At 35.6% G+C, this 25,467-nt stretch overlaps 1 long non-coding RNA gene across 2 annotated transcripts in view; it reads right to left on the bottom strand.

The window, feature by feature from the left end:
• Positions 1-292: 292 nt before the first annotated feature.
• The window catches only part of LOC105471585 (uncharacterized), a 344,478-nt gene continuing 319,303 nt past the window's right edge, over positions 293-25,467 (bottom strand). Inside the window, exon 6 of one of the 2 annotated variants that reach the window (XR_011610660.1) lies at positions 293-624. This is a non-coding gene — a long non-coding RNA (uncharacterized lncRNA). The remainder of the gene's footprint in view (positions 625-25,467) is intronic. The other variant, XR_011610661.1, reaches the window with a different exon arrangement.

Here is a 25,467-nt window from a genome sequence, read left to right as displayed (position 1 = left end):
TTCAATTTTTCTGTGATAAGCTTTTCCTAGACAGAATGAAGCCATTTCATGATTTTCCCCATGTCTATACCTGTCCAGCTCCATGCCTTTTGAAGCTATATTTCAATTTCATAATAGAGTCAAATCCTTTGCTAGAAACTATCAGTATCCTATTTGTTCCACACAATTCTACAAAGAACAAATTTTTTAAAGGATCAAGAATTCCATTTGTACAGAACAATAAAAACACAATAGAAGAAAATATATGCTTTTATTTTTCTAATTTTTATATTACCTGCTATTTATTACTGTTTGGTTATTGTTATTATTTTTAAGTTTATATAAATAAAGGCCTCACATTAATGATATATTTGCATTTATTGCTTTATAGTAGCATGACTGAGCTACTCATCTTTCGCTAAGGCCTTGTCGCCTCTTCTTAAATTGTAAACCTCAGAGTCCTTTAAAAAGAAATTCTATCCATCTATCTTTTGCCTTAACTTGTCACTTTTAACTTCATCTCATCTCCCAAATTGTGCCCCTTCTTCATAACTCTATTGTAACTGTCTTTGGTGAGCCTGTCTCAGTATTCACACATCACTGTCATTCATATTTCATGTTGATGACGCTGAAAGTGATTGTTTCCTGTATATAAATGGAAAGGAAAAAAAAAATAAAAAACCCACAACAGAATAATACCTCTCTAAAGGCTACAGCCTATAATTGAAATCCAGTTGCATTTTCAGTTTAGTAATTTCAAATTTTGAAAAAGAGGCCTTTATACTGATATCTCATGCCAGGCTGATCTGTCCAAATTGTTATTTCCCTAGAGTTTACCTGTCTGACACATTGTATAAAGCTATTCTTTGGCAAGTGTGCACCTTTGCACTTGGGCCAGGATGGATAAAATTAAACTTACTACAGAGAAGCATTTACTTATTTATTTGATAGCTATTACAAAGATAAGGTCATATCTATAATGTATAAATGTGCTTAACGAAAGTTGCTTACACAAATTGCATATTTTAATTAGGGAATAAACTTTTACGTATGGAAGGGATTCTTCATATCACAAAAGAAGTCCCTGTATGGTTCCATTAGAAAGTTAGTAGTGCTTTTAAAATTATTCTTGTGCTTAAGTCAATTGATAAGGACACTCAGCTACTCCAAAACTACATAGAGATTTCCTCCCACTATTGTTCCAACTCTATTTTATTAGCTATTTGTACAACTAAATATGTATGCTTTCAGCAAGAAGACAGATATTATATGGATGCAAAGATAATTTAACTATAACACATGGTATATTGAAGGAAACTAGTTCTCACTTTAATTTTGAAAACATTTTTTGCTGGAAAGTTAAGATTAATAGAGTTAACTTTTATGTTTATATTAGCTTTGCTATTTCTATAAAGTAAAAGAACATTAGAATCAGGAACAAAGCGGGAGCTTGGGATAGAATCAGATAACTAAATTATTTTTAATAATTAAAGTAGAAGGCTGGGTGTGGTGTCTCATGCCTGTAATCCCAACACTTTGGGAGACTGAGGTGGGAGGATTACTTCAGGCCAAAAGTTCAAATGCAGCCTTGGTAACCTAGTGAGATTCTGTCCATGTCAAAAATAAAAATAAAAAAGTTAACCAGGCATCGTGGTGTGTGCCTGTCGTCCCAGCTACTTGGGAGGTAAAGGTGGAAGGATGACTCTATCCTTATAGGCTGAAGCTGCAGTGAGTCCCATTGTACCACTGTAATCTAGCCTGGGTGACAAGGTGAGACCCTGTCTAATAATAATAATAACAACAACAACAACAATAAAAGTAGCATTAGTATACAGATCAATTAAATTTCACACCCAGGAAAGAAAGTTTCAGGAGCTGCTGTAACTAAAATAGGCAGAAGAGAAAAATTACGAAGAGGTTTCAAGCTTCTTTGGACAACACTTTTAAACTTGAAGACATCTTTATACTAATTTTCAACATTTTTTTTTTTATTTCACTGGGATCCTTGAATAATTTCTCAGTTTAATGTGGATTTCAAATAAACTCTTTAAAAAAGAGTTGGGTTTTATGGAATTTGCTATACTGTGTTTTGAATCTCAAATCTGTGTTCAATGCTTCCTTGAAGACGAGATGGCTATATTCTGTGATTGTTTTGTCATTATAGGAGATAAATTCTCCAGATGATTTTCAACAAAGACCTGATTCTTAACAAATTTAATTATCTAACAACTGAGAGTAGGAAGAGGGTGATGTCCCACTGCATCACTTTGATGCTTTCAGTCAAACAAAAATACTATAGGACTTGGGATAAGAATATCTGGTTTATTGTCACTGTAAACCATGAAAAAATCACCTTAAGATCTCTGCACTTTATTTTTCACATGTATTAAGCAAGGACTATGCCAGTCCTACAAAGCTCACAGATTGTTGTGATAACAATCAGAAGACTGATGTGAAACTATTTGAAAGTAAAATGAGCATGTCTGAGAAATAGTCTGAAATAAGGAAAATAATATTAGCAGCAATTTAAAGAGGAAGCCAACACCATGAGTGCATTTTAAATCTTTTATAGAAAGATCTTCACTGCAGGTCATCTTTGCAGTATAGTGCTATGATTAGCCCTAAAGAATCTCTTTACAAATTAAAACTGAAAAACAGAACCTCCATATATTTCCTCAGTCCCTCAATATGGTCTGTAAATGCATAGAAAAAAAATTGCATGGAGTTACATTATACAGGAATGTTCTTGGTATCAAAATTTAATCACAATTTACTAAAAACATAGGCTCTGGAAATTGTACACAAACTAAAGATACCTACCATGACAGAGAAAGTAAAACAAAACAAAACAGCATCCAAGGGACAACAGATGGGGGAGTTGATGAATTCATCCCCCTTTGATTTTCTTTACCATTGTTTCCTGTTTATTTGCAAATTAAATGTCCTGACTGATGAAGCATACTGATCTTTCAGATTTACCTCAATTGATCAGAACATGTTTCCCGAGAAGCCAGAATTAAAAGTTAAAGATACCAAGTATCAGATGGCTTTTCACTCTTCCGTAGCCTGGGAGGATCAGGACAATACCAGTATCAACTTTAAGGAAGGAGGTAAAATCAATAACCTGCCAACACTGGTCTGTGGCATGTACAGAATTTAACGCAGGAAGATACAGCATAAAACCTCTCATTCTTTCCACTCTTCTCATCTACTTTACATATGTCTTCATAGGCTGTTTTTGAGGTTTATATTCCAATGGTATTCTCAATAATTCTCCTTGACAGATGTGAACTCTCTATATTTTTTAAACTTTAACCAACTCACTCTGTGCTGATTGACTTTTATTTATCACTGAAATTATGTTACCTTATCTTATATAATTTTTATTAGGATAAATGTGTAATATGTATATGTGTGTATATACATATGAAGCTTATATATTTCTATGTATGTCCTGATTATGTATCTCTATATATATTCTGAATATCATATATGACAATATATGTATACTTATTTTATATATGAATATATGTCTTTCATTCTCTATGTATATATATTTACTAGTATAATTGAAAGTAAAAGTGTGCATAGATGTGAAATCAATAAATTCATAATCACATATGCATCAATTTATAAATAAAATATTTTACAAATAAAATAGGCTTTATAAATGAAAATATATTTTGTAATTTTACCTTTTGACTTTTTCCTACCATGTATATTAAAAATAACTTACTTTTGAGTTTTGAGTTTTGCATATGATCATGAAAGCCATTGATTTTTGTCACCATTGTCACTTCAGGATTTATTAAGAGAAAGAAACTTTTCCTCTGCCCATTGGATAAAAACACTGAAAGGAAGACAGGACCCCCTTATCTTTTCTTGTCACTCATAACTAATAAAAAACTAAATTTCAACTTAACTAACAAATGCATCCTGAGATAACACATTATGTCCCTAGTCTTTGCCATTCTTTGATACCTAGTGAGGCCAAGCTATCCTCCTGTGTACGTACACACACATCATTATCTTTGGTGAAGGAAAATATTTCTTTAATAACCCTAGCCTATAGAAATTGTTTTGTATAGGTGTATGTACATGTGTCTGCGTGTTTTAACATGCAAATGTGTATTCATTGGCCCTGCTATAGACATTCACATCACAAGATACCTGTTATGATTTCATAAAGAATGTCTTGATTCCCTTTTCTTTCTTTCTCATATTGAACCAAATAAGTAATGATTCTTCTCAGTGATTCATTGAAAATATAGTTATTAAGCCTGATTCTCATGCCAGATAATATTCTATGTAAATATGTCTGAACTGTTGGCTTCTTACTTATTTCAATATAAGCTTCTACGGATTTGGAAGTGATTTGTCTCCTTTCTTATCGCTGGGCTTTTGAGCACATATTTCCCTAAAATCCTTCCTCAAACAGATTTTTTTGATTTGTCTAAGTTCATTGGCTGATTTCCTTTCACTTCTTAGAAGGTTCTTCAAAATCTTATTTATTATCAATGTAAAACATTGAGTTAATTGTCACATGCATTATAGTTTTTCTTCGTTATTACTTTAAATATATTGTTGGTTTAAATGTACAGTGTGCCACATCGTAGATAATTTGGAAAATACAGAGAAAGAAAATGTAAGCTTCCATATAACCAGGACTAAGAAATAACAACTGTTAACATTTTTGCATATCTCCTGATCTGTTTCAATCCCCATAATACACTAGTGTGAGGATTCTAAAGGTGGAGGATGGCAATGGCTCTCAGTAGAAGGTACCAAAAAGTTAAGTGCTTCTTCTAAAGAATGTAATTGCAAACTCCTCCAGTAGTTTGTCCAGTGATGTGAAACTTGGGGAGCAAATATAGAACCACAGGTCAGCATATTGCACGACCACTTTGGGAATTTGTCTAATAGAGGTATCCTAGAGAATATAGGACGATCTAGCAGTGAGAGTCTAAGAGGAGTAGAAAGACAGAAATCAGAGTCTGATGGGAGAGTAGGAGCAGCCTGTTGAAGCAGAGTGAGTTTGGGTGTCAAAATCAGAGGGTCCCACCCAGAATCCTCCATAGAAAACAAGAATGTTCCCATGTAAAAACGTTTCTACCTTAATGAACAGCAAACCCCAAAGAACGCAAAGACAAGGCAGATGGTGAAGACGTGCTGCCTGGCTTTCCTGCTTTCTTCTCTATACTCCAAAAGCAGAAAGCTCGGGAGCAAAGGAATTCATAAACTAAGGCCAGGCCTAGTTGGGAAGTCTGGCTCAGTGGTCTTTCCTTTGAATGAGAATCAGATAATAAATAATGTACTCTAATTTTATAATCAAGAATATAACTAACTGATTATTTGTTAAATTGAAATTTAATTTTTTATTAGTTATGAGTGACAAGAAAAGATAAAGGCGTCCTGTTTTTCAGTGTTTTTATCCAATGTCAGAGGAAAAGTTTCTCTCTCTTAATAAATCCTGAAGTGACAATAGTGACAAAAATCACTGGCTTTCATGATTGTATACAAAACTCAAGTTTTTGTAACATACTAGTTGCAAAATACATATATCAATACTTATATTAATTGAAAGCTAGTTGTAACTATAGAAATAACTTATAGGACTAAGAGTTATAATATACTTATCCAATCTTTATTCTCTAGTTATATCCAAACCTTCTTAAACCTTCTACCATTATCTGTTCTCAGAAGACTTATTTCCATCCCTTAATTCCTTCTGTATAAAGGTATGTTGGGTTTCTAAAGAACATTTATATATATATATTATATATAAAATATATATATATAGTATGTGTATATATATACACACACTAAAAATTTTTCTACAGTCATCACATGATAGAACATAAAAATAAAAACATTATTTGTTTTAATACCAACAATCCTTCAAATGTGGTGTAAGGACAAGAAATCATAGTTTCTGCTCTCTGTGTTAGTTATATTAAGTTGCATGGAACTTAACATGTTCAGGATCTACCCAGTATTGGCATGGAACTTATTTTCTTGTACTCGTCTGGAAAACAAGTGTCACTTCATAAAATGTTTTCCTTTTTATTATAAAGTTATATCTTCGATTAGTAGTATCCTGTACCCTTAAATATAAAACAAGTTGATGGCAATTGACTTTAATGCAGGAATTAGGACCCAAGTGAAAAGACTGTGTTTCAATTGAGTGCATCATGGATTTACAGCTACATATTGTAAAATGTTACCTGTGCCTAGGTAACCTGATAGCCCCTAAGTGCCGGGTTCTCTAATTAGGAGTCAATAAGAAACCAGTAATGGTTAGACACATGGAAGCCTGGGGGCCATAACGTTGGAGCAGCCTGAGATAACACATTATGTCCCTAGTCTTTGCCATTCTTTGATACCTAGTGAGACCAAGCTATCCTCCTCCATACCAGTTAGGAATGAGGGTAGGCATCTATAAACAGAGGCCTCAAAATACTCAACTAAAAACATCTGACAATATAAAGAGAGAAGTCTTCATATAAGAGTCTTCTCTCTTTGCAATCAGAAATATGAAGGTGGGTGGATTCTGGCTTTGGTTTAGCAGCTTTTTAAACATGAGAGATCTGATTTGTACAAGTCTTGGCCTTCCACTCCCAAAAATGGTTGAAGGCACTTAAGCCTCCATAATCACATTCCAGGCAAGAGTCAGGAAATAAAAGAAAAGGGAAGGACAAAGAGAGTTTCCTAAGAACCCCCACTTCCTACTTGTGCTAATGTCATATTACCCACATACATTTGCAAAAAAAGCTGGTAAACAGTACTTTTTAATTGGACAAATTGCTACCTCCGATAATTTTGTGTGATGGTGGTGGTGGTGGTGGTGAGAGTTCTCTTAGAAAGAAGAAGGAGAGGCCGGGCATGGTAGCTCACGCCTGTGATCTCAGCACTTTGGGAGGCCGAAGCAGGTAGATCACGGGGTCAGAAGTTCGAGACCAGTATGACTAACATGGTGAAATCCCATCTACACTAAAAATTCAAAAATTAGCCATGCATGATGGCACGCGCCTGTAATTCCAGCTACTCAAGAGGCTGAGGCAGGAGAATCACCCGAACCCAGGAGGCGCAGGTTGCAGTGGGCTGAGATTGTGCCATTGTACTCCAGCCTAGGTGACAGAGGAGACTTCGTTTCAAAAAAAAAAAAAAAAAAAAAGAAAGAAAGAAAGAAGAAGGAGAGAATGACAATGATAAGATAATTACTATTCTCTTCCATCAAGCTAAGCCGAATGGAAGGCCCTAGTTTGGTAGTCACAACTACTACTCCCATACCATGGTCTGTCTATTCCCAACTTTATTACTCTACTTGGTGTAGAAAAGCACCAACTTTCCATGGTACTGCTGTCTAGGAGGCTCCCACTTCTCCACTATTGGTTCAAGGAAAGGCAGGAGGCAACAATCAAGCTTGGAATTTTTTATCCATACCCTTTGCATTCACTTAAATATCTCCATTAAAATGTCCACCCGATTAGGGAACAAAGTCCGTTCTTAGATGAAATTTTGAAATAGATGAATTATTTCATGTTGATCTAACATACTCAAATAATGGCTGTTCTAATAATGATAATAGAATAAAAGAAAGTTCAGAATTTCAGAGCACATCTGTATAAAACTGAAGTAAAATTCAGCAGCATTCAAGATCTTTTAAGCAAACAATCGTGTAGTGATGTGGTAACTTGTCATCTTCCTGAAACCTGTGTCCACTGCTCTCTATTTCAGCCAATTCTATCTTTTCTCCAATTGTGGGTGATTCAGTGCCTCTCCATTTTTTAAAAAGAATTTTCTTTATCTCTGTCTGTCTCTTTCTCCTTCATATTCTTTTCAATATTTCAGCATTGTGTACACTGTATTCATGTTAATCTAGTATTTTATGATATGTTAACAAGCTGATATACAACATAACTTGAAATCTACAGGCAACGTTTTGACTATTATTCTCTATTAAGATTCATAATTCACATTTTTACTTTAAAAATTCTGAGAAGGCTTGAAGTTTGAAGGAAAAATTCAATGTAATTTAACCCAGCATTTTCCATATTTGTGTTATGATGCAATCATTTTGTTTGTCTATGAACACCATGTGAAAAGTTTTATGGAAAGTAGTTGATATAAAGTTCATTCTACCTTAAGGTTCATGCTTATTTGTACCTTCCATTTTCTTATGACATCTATACATTTTAGATTTAATATTTCGTCACTAGTTTAATTTCTTCCTTTGTATTTTAAGACAAAATCCAATAAGACAGTTGCATAGCCTATCAGAGGGTTATCTTTTTGTCGATAGTCCAATCATTTATTGTTGGAGTGATGGAGCCTCACATTAGAAAGTATGGTAACCGATATATTAGACACATCTTGAGGGAGGAAGCTTCACAGGGGACCTGTGGAGAGTGTTGCATTCACTCAGGGGATCATTCACTTCTTTCCAAAACACACACTCTGATATTCCCAAAAAATCTGAGGCCACAGTCCTCATGATGCTCTCCTATGAAAAGCAAGTCAAATTTAGGAGAATAAATTGAATGAACTGTCACAAACATTTCTCAATAAAATAAGGAGAAAAGTGTAACTGTAGCCTGCATAAAATTACATGTAGATGTACTAAGCTTTGGGGTCCTCTTGGTTGGAATGCATTTCTGAAGGGAAAAAAATCAATATTAAACTACATTTGATGTATTTCTTTGCTAAAAGCCACAACTTCCAGTATTCTAGAGAGGAATGATTTATAAATATTACATCCAACAAAATGTTCTTTTTGGCCCTGAAATCTGATAATTTGGTGACTGTGCTTCCAGAAATAAAACTCCTGTCCATCACCATTATTATTATCAAGGATAGCCTGAGAATTTCTGTAGAAAGCATAGCACATTTTCACTGCTTTACTCATGTGTGATAATTGCAGAGTTTTGGAAATGTGTTAGCTGCAAAAAAAGAAGAATTAAGACCTTAAAGGTGTTTTAGGTAGAAATAAGCAGGGAACCTTGGTTTTCTATCATTGGAGCAGTTTTCTTGGTGTACTCTGTATAATATATTTCCTTTTGGCCTTGCAGATGTAGTTTTGAATCTATTAGCCTGAACACATTTTCACTGCCTTGCAAATGTTTCATCAGCCTGCCTCTCTCCCCTACCAGAGCCTGATGTAGATTACAAGTGCAAGACAGAAAATGAGAATATAGTATTCATTTTCAATTTTTAATTCCTTTTTTCAAGGGTGTTGGGAGGTTCTCTCTGAATAGGTTATGTCATATGGTTGCATACAGATATCTTGAACCAAAAAGACACTCTGTTAGACAGATATTCTACAATGAGAAATGCAACATCTTTAGGCCCTCATTCAAGAATTATTAAGAAATATAGATTGGCTGCAAAATGAAAAATAAAAAGGTAATTCTTCTTATACTACTATATACTATTAAATAACAGCTTTGATAGCCCACGTGATGGTGAGCTGCAGCTGCCAAGAAAGGTATATAATGATTTTGCTTCAGAAATTGGATCACTTCTATATTTTTCCCAATAGGAGAACCAGTTTTAACTCATATTGCAATTAATAAGTTACTCTCCTTAAATAATAGGAGATTATAGTACCCTTCCTGTTCCCACTGAACCAAAGAACAGTCCTAACTTAGGTACAAAACCCAGAAAATTAATCCTACAGAGAATGAAGCGTTCAGTTACAGAGATAACAGATGTAGTAAGTAAACCCAGTAAATACAGCTTCTCAAGTAATTAAGTTGACAGACAGTTAGTAGAACAAATTAAAGGGAACTGATATATATTATAAAACATGATTGATAAAGGATCAAAGCTTACATAAACCTTAAAAAGGTCATATGAGCAAAGGTGGAAACTCTGTTCAAGATTTAATGAATAGTCGAGGGCCGGGCGCGGTGGCTCAAGCCTGTAATCCCAGCACTTTGGGAGGCCGAGGCGGGCAGATCACGAGGTCAGGAGATCGAGACCATCCTGGCTGACACGGTGAAACCCCGTCTCTACTAAAAAATACAAAAAAAAAAAACTAGCGGGGCGAGGTGGCGGGCGCCTGTAGTCCCAGCTACTGGGGAGGCTGAGGCAGGAGAATGGTGTGAACCCGGGAGGCGGAGCTTGCAGTGAGCTGAGATCCGGCCACTGCACTCCAGCCTGGGCAGCAGAGCGAGACTCCGTCTCAAAAAAAAAAAAAAAAAAAAAAAAAAAGAATTAATGAATAGTCGAATACAGAGATACGTCATTTTATTGCACTTCACTTTATTGCACTTCATAGATACTGGGGTTTTAACATACTGAAAGTTTGTGGTAATACTTCCTTGAGAAAGTCTCCTAGTGCCATTTTTCTAACAGCATATGCACACTTCCTATTTATCACATTCTGATAATTCTCACAATGCTTTAATTTTTTTCACTATTGTATCTGTTATGATGATCTGTGACCAGTGATCTTTGATTTTACTACCTTAATTAATTTGCAATGCCACAAACTGCACCTATATAAGATGTCAAACTTAATCTATAATCTATAAATGCTTTGTGTGTTCTGACTGCTCCACCAACCAGCCATTCTCTGTATCTCTCTTTACAGAATGTTCCTTCCCTGAGACACAACGATATTGAAATTAGGCCAAGTAATAACTCTACAGTGGACTCTAATTGTTCAAGTAAGAGTTTCAAGTGTCTCATTTAAAATCAAAAGCTAGAAGTGATTAAGTGTAGTGAAGGGACATTGAAAGCTCAGACAGCCTGAAAGCTAAGCCTGTTGTTAGAAAGAGGTAAGTTGCGAATGCAAACAAAAGTTATGGAAAAAAATTAAAATTGCTACTCTAGTGAACACAAATAATGATAAGAAAGTGTAATGGTCTCCTTGCTTACATAGAGAAAGTTTTAGTGAACTGAATAGAAGATTAAATCAACCACAACATTCCTTTAAACTAAAGCCTAATCCAAAGTAAGGCTGTAACTCTCCTTATGCTTTGAAATCTGAGAGAAGTGAGGAAGCTTCAGAAGAAAAGTGCGAAGCTTGTAGAAGTGGGTTTATGAGGTATAAGAAAAGAAATACATCTCCGTAACAAAAAATTGCAAGGTGAAACAGCAAGTGCTGATGTAGAAGTTGAAGCAAGTTATCCAGAAGATCTGGCTAAGATGATTGATGAAGGTGGCTAAACAAGAGATTTTCAATGAGACAAATCAACATTATATGGGAAAAAAAAATGCCATCTCAGATTTTCATAGCTAGAGAGAACAACTCAATGCCTGTCTTCAGAGCTTCAAAGGAAAGACTGACCTCTGGTTAGGGGATAATGCAGCTGATGACTTTAAGTTTAATACAATGCTCATGTACCATTATTTACCATTCCAAGAATCCTAGGACCCCTGAGAATGATACTAAATATACTCTGCTTGACTTCTACAAATTGAACAGCAAAGCTTGGATGACAGCATATCTGTTTTGCAGTATAGTCTACTGGATATTTTAAGCCCACTGTTGAAACCAACTGCTTAGAAAGAAAGATTTCATTCTGAACATTAGTGTTCATTGACAATGTACCTACTCACCCAAGAGCTCTGATGGTACAAGGAGATTAACCTTTTTTTTTTTTTTTTTTTTGAGATGGAGTCTCGCTCTGTCACCCAGGCTGGAGTGCAGTGGCCGGATCTCAGCTCACTGCAAGCTCCGCCTCCTGGGTTCACGCCATTCTCCTGCCTCAGCCTCCCGAGTAGCTGGGACTACAGGCGCCTGCCACCTCGCCCGGCTAAGTTTTTGTATTTTTAGTAGAGACGGGGTTTCACTGTGTTAGCCAGGATGGTCTCGATCTCCTGACCTCGTGATCCGCCCGTCTCGGCCTCCCAAAGTGCTGGGATTACAGGCTTGAGCCACCGCGCCCGGCCGAGATTAACCTTTTTTTCCGTGCCTGCTAACACAACATCCATTTGCAGCCCATAGATCAAGGAGTCACTTCAACTTTCTAGTCTTATTATTTAAGGAATATATTCCATAAGGATATAGCTGTCAAAAATAGAAGATTAAATTAAATTAATTTAAATTAAATAGTCTGATCTTCCTCTGATGTATCTGAACTAAGTAACTGAAAACCCTCTGGAAAATATCCAACATTCTAGATACCATTAAGAACATTCATGATTCGTGAGAGATAGTCAAAATATCAACATTAACAGGAGTTTGAAAGCAGTTAATTCCAACCTTCCTAAATAGTTTGAGAGGCTCAAGTGTCAGTGGAAGAAGTTTCTGTAGATATAGTGGAAATAGCAAGAGAACTAGAACTAGAAGTAGAGCCTGAATATGTGGCTAAATTGCTACAATCTCATGCAGAACCTGAATGAAAGAGAAGTTATTTCTTATGAACAACCCAAGAAAGTGGTTTCTTGAGATGATATCTACTCCTGGTGATGTTGTGAACATTGTTAAAGTAACAATAAAAGATTGAGAATATTATATAAACTTAGCTGATAAAGCTGCAGTAGAATTTGAGAGGATTGGCTCCAATTTTGAAAGAAGTTCTATCATAGGGAAAATGCTATCAAATATTATCCCATGCTCTGGAGAAGTATTTTCTGAAAGGAGGAATTAATACAGAAAATGTCACTGTTGCCTTAAGAAATTGTCTCAGCTACCCCAGCCTTCAGCAAGCACCACCCTGATCAGTCAGCAGCCGTCACCGTCAAGTCAATACCCTTTACCAGAAAAAAAAATTATGACTGGGTTAAGGGTCACATGTTTGTAGGAATTTTTTAGCAACAAAATATTTTAATTAAGGTATATACATTAATTTTTAGACATGATGATATTGCATGCTTAACAGACTACCATATAGCATAAACATAGTTTTCATATACATTCAGAAACCAAAAATGCTTTGGCTAACTTTATTGTAATTTTCCCTTTATTCCAGTTGTCTGGAACTTGGCCTCCTCTATCCCCAAGGTATCTCTAGTAGAGAATGACAGCCTGACATACAGTGAAGTGAGTTAAGAAAAGTTCAATACATAGACCTTTATCAAGAAAACTTGGAAAACACAAATTGATAAATAATTCAGAAAAAAACAAAAAAAAATACATTCCTTTAGAATCTCATTTTAAAGATTTATGCCAATTCCAAATAAAGAAGTATTGACAAATTTATGTCAAATTTAAGGTAACTCAATATTCATTATATATGATTTTTTTTTTTTTTTTGAGATGGAGTCTTGCTCTTGTTGTCCAAGCTAAAGTGCAATGGCCTGATCTCAGCTCAGTGCAACCTCTGCCTCCCGGGTTCAAGTGATTCTCCTGCCTCAGCCTCCCGAGTAGCTGGGATTACAGGTACCTGCCACCACGCCCAGCTAATTTTTGTATTTTTAGTAGAGACAGGGTTTCACCATGTTGGCCAGACTCGTCTCGAACTCCTGACCTCAGGTGATCTGCCTGCCTCAGCCTCCCAGAGTGCTGGGATTGTAGGTGTGAGCCACCACGCCTGACTATATATAATTTTATTTCAGAGTGTGCCTTCAGTCAGTTTTATTTGTTTATGCATGTATGTGGCATGGTATGTATGTATGTCTTTATCAGTGTCATGTTACAAAAGCATCTTATGAATCATTACAGAAAGATGATCATATCTAAATAGAATACTATTACAGTCAAGATTCTGAGACTAAGTGGGCAAAAATACAAAAATCCTGGCTCATGTATTTTGATCTGTATCTTCTACATAGTGTATAGATTGATTTTAACAGTTAATATTGTGTCACACTAACATGTTACCTTAAAGTCCCTTTGTCTTGAGGGGGAATATAACACAAGGATTAGAAAAATGCAGGCAGTTTTTAAAAAAATATATGTTTTATTAAAAGACAGCCACAAACATCCCTTTATGTATTATCTATGTCTGCTTTCTAGCTACAACAGCATCGAGTAGTTCCATCAGAGTTGTTTAGCCTGCCAAGCCTAAAATATTTACTATTTGACACTTTACAGCAAAACTTGCCAATGCCTGACGCAGCACAATGAAAATGGTTTTTGAGTAAAATAGACTCATGAGAAACTGTGTTCCAGGTTAAGCTTTATGTTTTATGCTACGTTTTATAATCCCCAACATGTTTTTTAGGTTAAGCAACTGAATTTTCTCTGAAAAAAAAAAAAAAAAAAGAGTCTCTCTTATTCCCCATCATCAGGACCTTATTGTGATATCAAACATTTAGAATTCTCCACCAACCCTGAAACTAAACCAGCCCTTAGCATTTATGGCCTCTCAAGGCAAGAGTTAAATGGAGGCACATATGTGATTCATTTTAAAATAATAAATCAAGCCCCCAAAATCATTCAATTAAGTATGCTGTATCATCCTATTTTGATAAGTATGCCTTCACAATGACCTAGAAAGTCAAACTTGAAATTAAAATTTTCAGACTTTTAAGTTTCTTCACCAAAAAAAAATGGCAGTATGGGACGGACATGGCCTCAGCTCCACTCTGTGACTCCCCATAGACTTTTCTTCTCCATTACAATTATTCATGTGCTGCGATAGAACTGCATCCATGTGGACATCCCAGCACACATGCCTGAGCTCTGTCCACCCATTTTCAGAACATCTCTCCTTGGCCAACCCTGCTGAAAGCCGAGGGTCACATATATGCCCAGTGACATACGCACTCCTTGGGGAAACCGATCCAGTAGACAGAGCACCATGAATTTTGGAAGGAAGTCAAGATCATGTTAGCAGGGAATCCCCAAGTTTTAATTACCCAGAGCATCATCAAGTTGGGAAGCATAGGCTCAGGATGTATCCTTCTCATAACCCAGAGAATTCTTACTCTGTGGAAAAGTGAATTAAATATGGAGATACCAGGTGGAGCCCTCTAAAGATCTCTCTCCTTAGAACCAGCAGCATCAGCATCTCCTAAAACAGTAGTTCCCAAGTGGGGGTAATTTTGTCCTCTAGAAGACATCTGACCTTATCTGGAGGGGGTTTTAATTGTCACAACTGCTCAGGAGATTGTTAGTAGCATCCAGTAGGTAGAATCTAGAAATGCTGCTAAAAAATCTACAGTACACAAGAACCATCCCAGAAACAGAGAATCAGTTGGTCCAAAATGCTAGTGGTGCTGAGCTTAAGAAACAGTCCCCTAAGATTTCATAAGAAATGCAGAAGCTCAAGCTCGCCTCAGACCTACTGGACCAGACTCTGAATTTAAAGTGGATCTGTAAGTATGCCCATTAAAGCTTGAGAAGCACTGCTCTGAAGCATGGGATGGAGGCAGAGGCTCTTCTTGCCTTATGAAATGTGGTGTTTTTTGGAACAGGCAACTTGCAAGACTTTTGATGCTGGTGTTTGTTGTTATGAATTTCCCTCATTCCAACATTAATTTTTCCCTCATTGTTTTACTCCTTTTACAAGAGTCAGAAAAATCAGACAATTATCTTCTATTTCTTTTACTTCATAAAGAGCATAAATATCAAGTTCAATCTATAGGAAGATTTTTGAATGATATTTTAAAGGGTACATCAAAAAAGGTCAGAATTCCTAATCAGTCATCGCAGAATTTAAATCATTAAGATTATCTCAAACTGCATTCTCCTGGTTTCCTTGACTCATATCCTGAGTTTTATGAATTGGACAAAAATGTTTCATAGATGAAATACATCATAGCATTTTTAGAGGATTTCATTATCTGAACAGGGCATATGGAGGCTTCCGGGAGTAGATGTTAAATGTCTGGCCTCTCCTAACATGACTCATTTACTTATAATACCAGTTGCATTTCTCAGCCAAGACATGCTGGGGAATGAATGAAAAAGAATTTCATTTTTAAATTTAGTCTGAATACCTATATTGATTGACAGAAAAAAGTGTTTGTGTTTAGGCTGATTCTTGTTTTATCCATCCATAGACAATGTAAGGAGTTCTTCCAGTTTAAAGGACAGAAGGAGGAGTAAGATGTTTCTTGTATACACAAGAAGTCTGGAAAATAATGAGAGGGAGCTGTACAATGTTTACAGAGAGGCCTAGTATTGATCATTTTCTGGTCCACAATCATATTGTAAAGAAGACAGGTCTTGTATTTCGCATACTTAGTTTTCTCGTCCTCATGTGTACCCGACACGATGAACTTCATGCACCGCCTTAAGGAACACCATCATTTGGTACTTTCCTACTAGCCTGATTTCTGTGTTTATATTTACCCTACATGAAAGTTACACAAATATTCAGTGAGAATCCACAACATTTCAACCACTATGCTAATAAAGATGGAAAGAAAAACATTTCAACATTTCTATGACTGAAAAGAATTTCAAGTATTTTTTATTTGATTATTATCATTTTTAATTTATAGAAACACCATCTTCCCCATCTTCATTCTGGGGATCTGCAGTTTGGCAAGACAAAAATATATTATCATCAACTTGTGTTGAATGGATAAATGAATGTAATGTTGAAGGATACTATGAAGTTTTGTTGAGGCTTTTGTGGCCCTTGAAATTACCCAGTGTAGAAAGTCACTTATTCTACCTGTTCATTAGGGCTGATACTTTTGGCACCCTCAACAGTCATTCTTTTCTCAGTGTACCGTAATCAACTGCTTAGAAGGGTATTTTCCAGGGACGTGTATTTCATTAACATTTAAAAACAACATAACTGTCTGCTTATTTTCCAACCACGACTCAATCATGAAGCTGTTTCAAAACTGTTTGGTACAATTCTTGACTTATGTGAAGAAGACTTCAGTGAGTCATCCATTGGTGCTGCAGTGACAGACAGCCCAGCATCTGAGATTCCTCATTGAGTGACTCTTAATGATATGGCAGCCCTGACCTTTGCCCCCAGCTCTAATCATTGAGCCTTTTATTCATTGCCAAGAACTTTACTTTGCTTAGATGTTTAAATCCTATTTCCAGCAAGAATTTCTAGTTATCACCGGGTATACCTAAGAACATGTTCTTTACTGGGAGATACTGTGTTTTGGTTCTGTCAGATGGATTCCTCATTAATTAGGCTTAAGTCTGTCTTCTCCTACTTGATTTAACTAGGTAGATCATAGCCTAAAAAATCACTGCATATACACACACACACACACTCACACACGTATAGATATATTCAAACCCTGCGGCCTCCTCTTTTGCTCCTATTCCCAGGGTTTTAGTTTCTGGACAAAAAGTTGCTTTATTGACTTGGGAGGTTGAGGCAGAAGGATCACTTAGTCCAGGAGTTTCAGGCTGCCTGAGCTATGATCACACTACTACACTGTAGCCTGGGCAACACAGAAAGATCCTGCCTCTAAATAAAAAATAATAAAATAATTTGCTTTATGAGGTGATTTTACATAAGAATATATATTTTATAGAGATACTGTGGCCAGATACACTCTTATTTCTAGTTTTCCAATTAAAGAATTAGTGTTTCTTGACATAGGTTTGGGTATTAGACATAGAGTCATCAAGGGAATTTGAAAACTAGCATGTGGTTGACAGAAAAGCAAAATTCATATAGTAATTTTTAATATGATTTTAAACATTTATAAAATAGGTATTATCCTTTTTCTAAATAAATTGGAGGTGGCATTAATCAGCCCCACTAAATTGTGTTTATACTAAGAATCCTAAGTTTGCAAGATGACACATATACGATGGAGTATATATTGCTATTTTTCATGCTGAGTTTGTTGCTATTATCTCTCTCATTTTTCTCTATTTACGTATCTTAAGAGATGGTGGGGGCAGATTACCTTAAGAACCTATTGAAACGTAAAAAAACAAAACAAAACTACAGTAATCACGTGTAGATCATAGGGATAAATTATACGAGGCTTGCTTTCTGCATCTTTTCAAACTTAGAATTTTTAAATGTGGCTAAGGAAGTTGAAGATAAAAAAATAAAAATAAACAGACCATCTTGAGGTAGTGTCTTTTAAAATAATATCAAGGAAAACGAATTATCAAAACAAACAGCAAAAACACACACATACACAAAAACTCCTGTTATCTGTGGGGAAGAAATCTTGGAATTAATGTTTTCCCTACAATACTGACTTTGGGTCTGCCAGTGAGAGGCACATACGCTAGATTTGTAAAGGAAAAGATGTAAGAAACCATGGGAACTGAGAAGCATGCATGAGTGTGAATAAGATTGCCAACAGTATCAAATTTGTATTTTGCAGGAGAAAGTCAAGAAATAATCCTATAATACTGAGAAACAATCCAGGGAAAAATACCAGAACACTGCAGAAAAGTAATATGCAGTTTGAAAATCATTTTAATAGAAAATATTTGTAAAACTAACATTGGGATTGCACAGTATGCATACTAGGTCTGAACAAAAAAGAAAATAGAAGAAACACTGAAGACTCCTTAACAGAAGAAAAAAAAATCTTATCTTCAAAACAAAAGCAAATCTACAAGATCTGTAGAAGCACTTAACTCAAGAGGCAGAGTCAGGAGGATCAGCTGAGCCCCAGGAATTCCAGTACAGCCTGAGAAATGTAATGAGACCTGTCTGGAAAAAATAAACTTAAAGAAGGGAGAAAAGTTTAAACAAAGAATAATCAAGATGTCGTAGGGCAAATATAGGATTAAATTGGATATACTTTTGTATTTTAATGGCAAAGAAAAATTTCTAAAAATTCCAAAAGAAGAAAAAAAGGTTCTTAGAAACATATATATCAACCAGTTTTTTACAAAGCCCAGCAAACAAAGCAAGTAGAGAATGTGAGTGGGCCTGCCATGTACCAAGATCTTTATATCCAACCAACTTATTACTTTGGAAAAGAATAAATTTCATATGTGAAGCTTCAGAAAACATGTCACCCAGGTATGCATCATAAACTACTCAAAAAAGTTCCAAAATATTTTTTTAAAAATATTAAATAGAATTCAAAAGAGGAAAATTAAAATTTAAAAACAGTAATTTATCAGGGGAGATGGAAAGTTGTTTAGTTTTGCTTAAACCTATGGTTACATGATTTTAAAAAAAAAAAAATTCTGAAAAGACCTAGCATGTGATTGACAGAAAAACAAAATTCATATAATATTTTAACATGATTTTAAACATTTATAAAATAGGTATTATTCTTTTTTTAAAGAAATAGGAGGTGGCATAAATCAACCCAACTAAATTGTGTTCGTATTAAGAATCCTAAGTTTGCAAGGTGACGCATATACTTTGGAGTGTATATTGTCATTTTTCATGCTGAATTTATTGCTGTTGTCTCTGTCATTTTTCTCTATGTATCTGAAGAGATGGTGGGGACATATTGACAACAATGAAAAAGACTTTACTTTTAAAATAGCTGGAGTCTTAGACTCTGATATAAAATCAGTCCCGGTTATTGTTTTAAAAATGCACAGCTTTTCTCTTTTGTAGTCATGCTTCCCATCAACTAACAAGAGAGTTGCCTATAATTTAGTCTTCTTTTCCTCACCTCCTTATTCCACTCAATTTAGATTTTCTTCCCCATCATTCCATTGAAAGTGATCTTATCAAGGTCACCAATGACTACCTTTCTAAATACAAAATTCAAGTATCTGTTCTTATCACACCTGAACTCACGTCTCTGACACTGTTGACAACTTCCTCTCAACTCAAAATCAGTTTTTGGCATATGTAAAATCACAGTCTTGTTTTACTTCCTACTGTACTAATGACTCATCATTTTCCTTTCCTAGCTTCTCCCCATTTTTCAGTTCTTTAAATGTCTATGTGTCTCAGGGCACAGCTTATATCCATCTTTTTATCATCAGCAATACTCTATTCTAGATGACATTATTCAGACCCGTGGTTTACATGGCTGAATGGAATTTTTGATTTCCCCCTTAAAATTAGCCTTCCCTAGCCTACCACTGTCTATAATGGTGTCACCATTCATACAATTGCAGAGGACAAGGACCTAGGAGGTATTCTTGATTTCTCTGTTTTTCGTAGTCTTCTTTTCCAAATGGAGTTGTCTATCTCCAAAGTTTATTCCAAATTCAATCATCTCTCAAAACTTCCACCACTCTTATTCTAGTCCTATTTCCTGCCTGGACAACTATAATAGACTCCTAATTACCTACTTGCTACAGTTCTTTCTCTTTCATAGCCTATTCCGTACAAAGCAAACCTAGTAGCAATATTTTTGAAATCATGAGCTAGGTGATGCACATAATTATACACAGAATCTTTTAAAAAATATCTCCTTAATGACAGCAAGACCTACATGATGTCAACTTATCTTTCTGACCTTATTTGTTTATCATTTTTCCTATCATTCCTTCAGCCTTATATATATTGGCCTACTTTCTGTTATTAAAATAAACCAGGCTTATCTTTGTCTCAACTATCGTGTTTGCTATTCTCACTAATAGGATTATTTTCCATAGATATTTTATATAGCTAGTTCTTTTCTAATATTCAGATCTCTACTGAAATATTGTTTCCCTAGAAAGAATTTGTAGGCCATTCTCTCTAAATCCACATCCTCAAACACATCCTATTGCATAATTTTCTATTCCATGTTGAGAAAATATAATTAAAAACAAAATCTCCTTCCAGCCCAGAGGTCTCTCCACCACCATAAAGGTGGAAGAGAAATAACACAATTTTATTGTTTAATAAGAATTAAAACAGGATGTGACACAAATCACAGGCAATCCACTAAGAGACTGCGAAGACAGAAAGAAGTCTCCTTTTTTAATATAGAGAAGCATACACAACCCATTACAAATGTATTCTTAAGATAAACAATAGCTAGTCCTCAAATAAGAGGACTTGACAGCACTGTTTGTCACACACAGTTCAGCATAAATTCACTTCGTAGAGGGACTCTGTGTTAACTAATTACTTTCATTTGACAGAAAAATAAACCTCTTACATGTTTGTTACAAGAATTAGTTTTGCAACTTGGAGTAAGGCGCACATTGATGTTATGTCTCTTGCCTTCACATAGAAACAGGAGGAAAAGAGGAGATAAGGTGTTATCTTTGTTGATTAAATTTCCCGGGTCCTTTGGAAAGATATCTCTGGGTCTAAAAGCTGTCAAGAGGCTATTTAGCTTTCAAAAAGATTTACATACATTTCAAAGAGATACAAAAAAAAAAAAAAACTTAAAATGACCAGTTTTCTAAAATAAATGCTCTAAGAAAATGGGGGATATACTTCTTCCTTTATTTCCATTAAGAAGAACTAAGCTGCTTATGTTTAATTTGTATTAGTTCTTACACTCTTTACTATTGCTACTTTTTAAAACCCTGATCAGTAAATACACATATATTATTTATAGATTTGTGTTTCTGGGTGTTACATTTTCATTAGAATTCAACTTTCATGAAAACAGAGAATTTCTCTTCCAAGTTTATAATTGTATTTTGATTGCCTAGAAGAGTTTTGGGGCCATAATAGGTACACAACAAATAGTTCTAGAATTAAAAATTGAATATTGTTACTATTTAATAATATTATTATTTAATAGTAGTACTATACAGCATTACTATTATGCAAGAAAATGCTATATAAACAAAAATAAGTTAGAAAGAAATACAGCAAATCTTGCAGGGGTTTTTTCGTCACTGCTTTTTGTTTTAGAAATACAATCTTACTCTGACACCCAGGCTAGAGTACCATAACATAATCATAGCTCACTATATCCTCAAACTCCTGAACCCAAATGATCTTCTCACCTCAGCCTCCCAAAGTGCTAAGACAACAGGTGTAGGTCACTATGCTGGCCTCAAAATGTTTTTGTTTTTTTTTTTTAATAGTCTTTGAGAACTATCTGCAAAATTGTCTTTAAAAATTTTTATAGACTTTTTTCATATAACAAATATCCTCCATATCCATACATGTTGCTACTAATGACAGGATTGCATTCCTTTTTCTGGCTGCATGGTATTTCATTATACACACCGCATTCACTTTATTCATTCATTCATTGATGGACCTTGATTCCATATATTTCCTATTGTGACTATAGGCAATAAACATGTGCATTCCTTCCATACAGAGGCCAGTGTTACTATCTTTTTAATAGACTTATTTTTAGAGCAGCTTCATACAGTAAAATTAAACTGAAAAGCAGGAGTTTCTATATGGCCCCTGACCACACACATGCACACACTCCCCCACTGTCAACATTCTGCAGAAGAATCATTTGTTATAATCCATGAATCTACAGTGACACAAAATTAATACTTAAAGGTCATAGTTTACATATTTGCCTAGGCTATATTTGCATAGTTTACATTAGGGTTCACTGTTGGTAGTGAACCCTACTCATTTTATGGGTATTGACAAATGTATAATGACATTATCAATCATTGTATTAACACACAATATTTCACTGTCCTGATAATACTCTTTTTTTCTGCTGTATTAGTCTGTTTTCACACTGCTATAAAGAACTACCTGAGAATAGGTAATTTATGAAGAAAAGTTTAATTGATTCACAGTTTTGCGTGGCTGGGAACGCCTCAGGAAACTTACAATCATAGCAGAAGGTGAACAGGAAGAAAGGCACATATTACAAGGTGGTGTGTCTGGAGTTGGTGGGTTCCTGGTCTCGCTGACTTCAAGAGTGGAGGTGCGAACCCTCACGATGAGTGTTACAGTTCTTAAAGATGGTGTGTCTGGAGGTTGTTCATTCTGATGTTCGGAAGTGTCCACAGTTTCTTCCTTCTGGTGGGTTCGTGGTCTCACTGACTTCAGGAGCCAACTTGCAGACCTTCATGGTGAGTGTCACAGCTCTTAAAGGTGACACATCTGGAGTTGTTCATTCTTCCCAGCAGGTTCATGGTCTCACTGGCTCCTGGTCTCGCTGGCTTCAGGAGTGAAGCTGCAGACCCTCCCCATGAGTGTTACACTTCATAAAAGCGACATGGACACAAAGAGTGAGCAGCAGCATTTACTGCAAAGAATGAAAGAATAAACCTTCCACAGCATGGAAGACAACCCAAGCAGACTAACTCAGACAGGTTCCACTGGCTGGCTCCGGCAGCCTGCTTTTATTCCCTTATCTGGCCCCACCCACGTCCTGCTGATTCGTCCATTTTACAGAGAGCTGATTGGTTTATTTTACAGAGACCCGATTGGTCCATTTTACAGAGAACTGATTGGTCCATTTTGACACAGTGCTGATTGGTCCTTTACAATCCTTTAGCTAGACACAGAGTGCTAGAAAGAAAAGTTCTCCAAGTCCCTACTAGGTTAGCTAGATACAGAGTACTGATTGGTGTATTTACAAACCTTGAGCTAGACACAGAGTACTGATTGGTGTATTTACAAACCCTGAGCTAGACACAAAGTGCTGACTGGTGCATGTATAATCCTTTAGCTAGACATAGAGTGCTAGACAGAAAAGTTCTCCAAGTCCCCACTAGGTTAGCTAGCATCAACATCTCTTCCTGGTACCTCTATGAGGGCATGTATATGGACCGAGCATCAGCTCACTCGCCAGCTCTTACTCTTAAGCACCATCTACTGGACTTCAGCATGAATTGCACCACCAAATCAAATAAACAATTACATGGACAAGCAGGATCTGAGAATGTCACTGCAAAGAACCTATCTGCAACCAAGGAACCCGTTCCGAGCTTTAGTTCTCTGAAAGCACCCAAAACCAAAGTGATTCGATTATACACAACATATACTACAGTCAAACCCTCAAGGGAAAAAAAAAAAAAGAATAAAAACATAACACCATCCAACTGATAGGAAATTCAAAAAAAGAAGCAAGAATTCCCTCAGATAAGAAGAAACTATAGCAAGAACTCTGGCAACATAAAAAGCCGGAGTGTTTTGTCACCTCTAAAAGACTGTATATACTCTTTAGCAATGGGTCCTAACCAGATTGCAATGTCTGAAATGGTTGATAGAGAGTTAAATATATGAATGGCGAGGTAACTCAGTGAGACCCAGGAGAAAGCTGCAATCAAAAACAAAGAGACAAGCCGAAAAAAAAAAAAAAAAAAAAAAAAAAAACAGATTCAGGATATGAAAGATGACATGGCTAAACAAAAAAGAGCCAAAAAGAACTTTTGGAATTGAAAAATTCACTACTGGAATTTCAAAATGTATTTGGAAGTCTAAACAATAGGCTGGACAAAGAAAGAGAAAGGCTTTTACAGCTAAAAAACTGGTCTCTTGAAATTTTTTTAAAAGAACTTTGAAAACTGAACAAAGCTTTTGAGAAACATTAGATTATGTAACATGGCAAAACCTACGACTTATTGGCATTCCTGAGAGAGAAGAAGAAAAAGTAGGCAACTTGGAAAATATATTCAAGAATTTAATTCAGGAAAATTTCCCCAATTGTGCTGGAGAAGTCAACATGCAGACCCGAGAAATTCAGAGAACTCCTCAGAGAAACTATACAAGATGACCTCCCCAAAACATATAGTCATCAAACTATCCAAAGTCAACAAGAAATAAAAAAATTTAAAGGCAGCTGGAGAAAAAGGTCAAATTACTTATAAAAGGAATTCCCTCAGATTGACAGTGGTTTTCTTAGCAGAAACCTTACAAACCGGAAGAGATTGAGGTTCTCTTTTTTAGCATTTTTAAAGAAAAAAATTCCATCCAACAATTTCAATTCCTACAAAACTAAGTTTCAAAAACAAGGAGAAATAAAGTCTTTTCCAGACCAGCAAAGACTAAGGGAATTCGTCACCACCAGCCTGGACTTTTAAGAAATGTTTAAAGAAGTTCTAAACACAGCAACAAAAGAATGATACTTGCCCCTACAAAAGTGCATGTAAGTACAAGGCCCACAGACCATATAAAGCAAATAAAAATAAAAACTACAAAGCAACTAGCTAAAAACACCAGTATAGGTACAAAATCCCACATATCAATATTAACCTTCAATGTAAACAGCCTATATGCTCCACTTATAAGAGTTAGAGGGGCAAATTGGATTAGAATAACTCAACCTTTTGCTGTCTTCAAGAGATGCATCTCATATTTAATGACACTCGCAGGCTCAAAGTAAAGGGATGAGCAAAGATCTATAACGCAAATGAAAAAGAAAGCAGGGATTGCTATTTTTATACCAGATAAAACAGACTGTTTGCCAATAACAGAAACAAAAAAGACAAAAAGGGCAAAAAGGGGACTAGATAATGATGAAGTATTCGATTCATCAAGAAGATTTAACTGTCCTAATTATACATACACCCAACATTGGAGCACCTAGATTTATAAAACAATTACTATTAAACCTATGTAAAGAGATAGCTACACAATAATAGTGGGGGACTTCAGCATCCCACTGACAGCATTTAGACAGAACACTGAGGCTCAAAACTAACAAATAAATTCAAGACTAAAACTGGACACTTGGCCAAGTGGAGCTAATAGGCACTTACACAATATCCCACTGACAACCACAGAATATACATTCTTCTCAACTACACAAGGACATACTCTTAAGGTTGATTATGTGCTCAGTCATAAAGCAAGTCTTAATAAAGTAAAAAATTCAAAATCATACTACACATCTTCTCAGAAGACACTGGAA

Source organism: Macaca nemestrina, chromosome 12 (assembly GCF_043159975.1).
Source record: "Macaca nemestrina isolate mMacNem1 chromosome 12, mMacNem.hap1, whole genome shotgun sequence".
Taxonomy (NCBI): domain Eukaryota; kingdom Metazoa; phylum Chordata; class Mammalia; order Primates; family Cercopithecidae; genus Macaca; species Macaca nemestrina.
Note: the sequence above shows the minus strand (reverse complement) of the source record. Positions and strands in the feature narration are given on the sequence as shown.